Source organism: Nicotiana tabacum, chromosome 3, assembly GCF_000715075.1.
Source record: "Nicotiana tabacum cultivar K326 chromosome 3, ASM71507v2, whole genome shotgun sequence".
Classification (NCBI taxonomy): Eukaryota; Viridiplantae; Streptophyta; class Magnoliopsida; order Solanales; family Solanaceae; genus Nicotiana; species Nicotiana tabacum.
In genome coordinates, this window is record NC_134082.1 from 109,707,960 (window position 1) to 109,713,959 (window position 6,000).

Here is a 6,000-nt window from a genome sequence, read left to right on the forward strand (position 1 = left end):
TGGGGTATGATTGTTCCTTTCCTTTTTCCTTGCTCTGTGCTCCCAAAAACTGGTTGGGGGATAAAATTGCTTGCTGGGGATGATATGTCTGCTGAGGATGGTTTTCCATTTATCCCTTCCCCGCCTTCTTGTTTCAGAACAAGCTATGGGAGTCCTCTTTAATTCCAAAACTACTCTCTTAAAATTTTTGTTCCTTCCCAGAACTGCAGGGCATAGTATGTTATCACCTGGGGATATCCTTATTGGGGACAGGACTGTTAGGGTTGTCTTGCGGCGGATCAATTTTCCCTGCCTCCTTCCCCCTTTCAGAACGCTGAGGGATCTTCTTGGAACTTGGTCCATAAGTCCCTCATCCGTCGTTTTCCGCTTTTCTTCACGTCCCCCTTAACTTTCTCAGCCAATTTGTCCTTTGGTTTTGCAACAAACGCCTTTTGTCTTGTTGCCTCATCTTTGGCCTGTCCCATTCGTATTTTGCTTTTGTACCACTTTGGCCCCTGGTAGTAAACTCTGAAAAATCCTTTTCAAAACAAATTTCTGGAAAGAAATGAAAAAGATAGAAAAGGAGAAGAATCTTTCTGAACAAATGCTGGGGGGGGGGAGAAGAAAAGGAAAGAACTTATCTGGATGGTATGACTGGTCCCTATGATCATGTAGTGCACTATAGATTCCCGACCCAGTCTATTTGTATTCATCAATCTGCCTGATGGCCTTACTTGCTGGGGATAGATAGGTGCCCACCTCTTCGCAGATGCGAATCCTATTGCCAATCTGTCTTGTCGCCTTACAGTGCCCTTCGAGAGTTTTCACTAATAAGACTCTCTCATTTTATCTCTCTCATCTTTCATCGCCTTATGGTACCCGCAAAGGTTTTCACCGATTAAGCCTCTCTCATTTTATCTTTCAACGGGTGATTGGAGTGTTGCCGATATGACTCTCTCTTTCGGAGATTCTTTTCGGCCATCAATTCATTTCCAGTTTATGACCCTCTTCTTTGCTGGAGATCAGCGTATTATTCTCGACTTCCATTGGCCTGGCTTGGCACTTCTCGGATATTGATCAGGAGGTCATTTTAGGCATCGATATTGGTTTTGTGTGTCAAATATTTAACTTAACTTTGATGGGTGAAGTGTTACAACTCTTTGAATCAAACCCTTTTTGGATATTCAAAAATATAATTCCTGCCCCAGTTTTCTTGCTTGGGGAATTTTATATTTACACTATGTTGAGCTATGCATATTATGCATACTATGACCGAGTCGTGAGGCGCCTACGTATCCTCTTTGAGGAATCAGGTCAAACGTAGTTCCTGCGGTTTTGTTTTTCTTGTGATCTTTATCTTTCTTTTTTTTCATTTTTCTTTTAATTTCTCTTCTTCTTTTTTCCATTAGTGATTCCAAAAGAGGGGTATGAAAGATTAACTTAAGGCTCAAAAGGGGGAAACAAAGGTTAAAAGTGTTTGGATAGAAGAAACAATTGCCTCCGTCATTTCATCATCCAATAAGTACTAAATACAAACGAACGAACCAATAGCTACCATAATTAAAGAAATCACGCATAATATCTTTTGACTGCATCAGAATTGATAGCCATGTCGACACACCTTCCCTCGATATCTGTTAGACACAAAGCACCGTTGGACAACACTCTGGTCACGATATAAGGCCCTTGCCAATTTGGGGCGAACTTGCCTTTTGCTCAATGTGGATGCTGATTTTGGTTTCTCTGACATTATCTGCATCCCCTAGATTCACAGCCTCAGTGTCATTCAGATTAGGCTTGGGTTTCTCTTCAAATTGGCACAGTTCTCGGTTTATTTCTTCGAAGGCTTCATCTCCGTCATATTCAGACTCATCGTCACAATCGATCTCTTGTATCATTAAGTCGGAGTCGGATTGATTTATTAGACTAGGTCGAAGATCCGCTGTGCATGCCATGTTATTAGAACCAGTAAAAAGAGAACTGTTCAGAAAGAAAAAGAACAAAACAAAATAAAAACGAGACAAAAGAAAAGAATTTTATTGAAATTGCGGGATAACAGGGTTCACACTTTTACAAAACAAAATAAGAGTTGGATTACACCCTGGAATAATCCGAAACAAGAAAGCAAAAATCAAAGCCTACTACCAGGACTCCCCCCAGATAGGAAGAGGAGTAACCGTCCAATTGTTGGTTTTGGCCTCAGGCCCCACAAACTGTATGTCCGCTCTTACACCGGTCGATTCTTCTTTCGGAGCGGCTTGGATTGTCATCACTGTCTGTGAGGGTTTCTTTGGCTCTCCTCCCTCGTATACCAGCTCGATCATGTGAGCTTCGTGGTGTACTGACAATGGGTTTTGGTTGATGTTGGGCGCCTCCGGCGTCTGTACTTCGATCTTATTGGCATCAATAAGATCTTGTATTTCATGCCTTAACTTCCAACACTTTTCGGTATCATGCCCCAACATTCCTGAGCAGTACTCACAGCTTATTGATCGGTCCAAATTTTGGGGTGGAGGATTTGGTCCTCTAGTCTCGACAGGACTAACCAAACCTAATTGTCTCAATTTGTGGAACAAGGCGGTGTAGGTTTCTCCTAACTCAGTAAAAACTCTATGTCTCTGTAGCCTGTCATTTCTAGCAGCTTGATTTCCCCGAAAGCCCGCCCCTGGAGGGTTTCTGTATGCCCTTGTAGAGGATAGGTGTTTTGCGGTGGTGCATGTGTGTTCTGGGGAGCCGGTGTGCGCCATTGCGGGCGAGCCGGAGGCTGAGTGTATGTCTGGTCTTGGTGCACGGAGAAGTGTGGTTCTTAGAGTGGATAGTAGTGTTGTGGTGGGCTGTATGGGTAGTTTGGCCTGTGGGGTCTGGGTTGGTTGTAGTATGGTTGGTCGGACCTGGACCAACTGCTTGCCTCAATCGTGGTAATTTCTTCTTTCTTCCTCCTTCCCAGCGCACCTCTCGTGCCGCTCTGAATAGCCTGGGTCGTTGCCTTGAGCGCCGAGTAATTCAGGATTTTGTCAGACCTCAGACCCTCCTCTATCATGACCCCTATCTTTACTACTTCATTAAAGGATTTTTCAACCGTCGTCACCAAGTGACCAAAGTAAGTTGGATCCAGTGTTTGCAAGAAGTAGTCCACCATTTCTCCCTCTCTCATGGGAGGATCAACTCTGGCTGCTTGTTCTCTCCAGCAGAAACCAAACTCACGAAAGCTTTCCCCAGGCTTCTTTCCGGTCCTCAGCAATGTGAGACGGTCAAGGACTATCTCGAGATTGTATTGAAAGTGACCCGCGAAAGCCTGCGCCAGATCATCCCAAGTGTACCATCTGCTAGAATCCTGCCTGGTATACCATTCCAGTGCCGATCCACTCAAGCTTTGACCGAAATAAGCTATCAGTAGCTCGTCTTTGCCACCTGCCCCTCTCATCTTGCTACAAAAGCCCCGCAAATGTGCCATGGGATCACTGTGCCCTTCATATAAATCAAACTTAGGCATCTTGAACCCAGCGGGGAATTGGACGTCCGGGAAAGGGCATAGATCCTTGTAGGCCACACTGACCTGGTTGCCCGATCCGTGCAGGTTCCTGAAGGACTGCTCCAGGCTTTTGAACCTCCTCATTACCTCATCTTGTTCTGGGACCTTAACCAGCTTTTCAATCTCTGCCGGTACCTCCAAGTGCGGATTGTAGGTATGGGGTTCTGGTGCATGGAATGTGGGCTCAGGGGGATAGTATTGCGTATCGTGAGCCTGAAACAACGGCTCGCTGGTTGATCTTTGCAGGGTGGCTGATGTGGGTCCCATAAAAGTGGGAACATTTGGTGTTGGGAGAGGTTGATGGGGTGGTGGAGCTTGGGAATCATGGGGGCTTCTCTCCTGAAGATAACGGTGATTTCGGGAGGCTTGTTGAAGGGCCAGAGTGAGGGTATTCCGGCATATGTCCCAGTGGTTCAGGGCTCTTTTGTGCTTTGGCCAGAGCTAACTGCATTGCATTCATCTCTAGTCCCATCCTTTCTATTTTCTCCATCGCTTCTTTTAACAACTGGCTCAACGGCCTTTCTTCCTCAGTACTATTTTCTGAAGTAGTCATGCTCGTTGTTACCGGTCCTTTGGATCTGGTTTGGATAAGGGTGTGTTGCCAGAATGCTTTAACAACTAACTGTCTGATATTTGTGGAAAACAACAAACATTGTTAGCGTTAGAGTTTAACAGATTTGATGATAGCACATTGGGGATGCAATGCTCCTAGGCAGTTAACCATTTCTAACATGCTTTGCTTCAAACACATGAAGTCATCCCGGCTCGCTTATTTGCCCCTTTAAAGTACTTTGGGAACCCCTGTATTTTATTTTTATATTTTCTTCTTCTCTTTTTTTTTCTTATTTTTATATTTTTTTTTGGAATTATCAATTTTCATAATAAAATAAACTGGGTTTCAAAGGTTTAAAGACGACCTACAAACTTGAAAATCAAACGACCCACATATTCTAATCAAAAGTTTTACAAACTCAAAAACAAACGGCCAGCTCCCTTTCTCTGTTCGACAAATGCAACCAAACGGTTATTTTTGCAAATGTGGCCCCTTCCAAATTTCACATAAATTTTGAGGCCGGGGAGGATTATTTTATGACACTTTACAAACTTGTCCGTTCTTTTACGAAAATAGCCTTTCGACAACTGAAAGATACTCTAAGGCTATTCGGCAAGAACGGTTTAAGACACTGCCGAAGCTGGCTCGGCTTATTTTGACTAAAAATCCAAACGGTATTCACCTGACTGGTGACTCTTTGTTTTTTTTTAAAAAAAATTAAAATAAAAGACCTGCTGTTGCAAACACAGCCTTTCAGCGTCTTGGGGACAAAGATTTTAAGGCTGTGTGGGTCAACTGGACCAAAATCCTAAAAAATGACCCAAGGTGGCTGTTTATACAAAGTCAGCCTTCCGGCGTCCCTTTCGGGAACATTTAGCTATTTTTGACATAACAACATCACCCGACTTATTTATGACAAAATTAAAATTTTGACATGTTTTTTTTTCTTTTTATTTTGTTTATTTATTTGTTTTTGGCTATTTTAGCAAAAGGGGGGGTTGGACCCGATGAGGGTTGCCTACGTATCTCACATCCGGTGAGAATCAAACCCGCGTAGTTCGGGCGAATTAACCGCACTATTTTAAAATAGGATTCTTTTTTCATTTTTATTTTTGACATTTCATAAGCAAAAAAAATATTACTTTTTTAAAACAAGACCCTTTTTTTTCTTTTTCTTTTTTTCAACAGACAACCTATTTTCCAATTAAAAAAAAAATCTTTTTTTTGACAAACAATATAACAGCCTATTTTTCGAACAAAAAAAAAATAACTCTTTTTCTTTTTCTTTTCTTTGCTCTTTCTTTTTTTTTTTTTAGTAAAACAAACCAAAAAATAAAACCCTTTTTTTTTATTTTCCAGAGTTCCGACAGTACTTGGGCATTGTTTTTTTTTCAAAACCATTAGTTAACTCTCCAACTGCTATTTTTCTCTTTTTCTTAATTTTCTAACATTCCCGAAATTCAAAAAACCGGTCAACATCCAGGCCAGAGCAAATAAATGCACAGAAAACAATTAGGATGCATCAGGATGGTCTTTCCATTTCAGGTTGCTAGCCCTAGACGGACCCAACCCCTATGTTGAGTCCCCTAAGTCAAAATGCACATGAAGCAAACAAGCGTTCCTACTAGGGATCTGGCATGAGGCTGAGTTATTCTAGGTTCAAAACCTGGATGTTTGTTCTAGACCTGGCTTACCCGAGCGGACAACTCGAGCCGAGGAGGAGGCGGCAGTCCGGGAATACAGAAGCTTCACCGGCTTTGCGACTTATCCAAACCTCGTTCTAAATTTGGACTTGACACTAGACAGAAAAGAAGTCGTACACCATACACCCTTCTTCACAATTCAGAAGACTCAGAGAGGAGATGGGTTTCGGCACAGCTTATATACGGTTCAAAAAATATCTAAGCAGTAAAAGCAGTTAGTTAGCACAGTATGC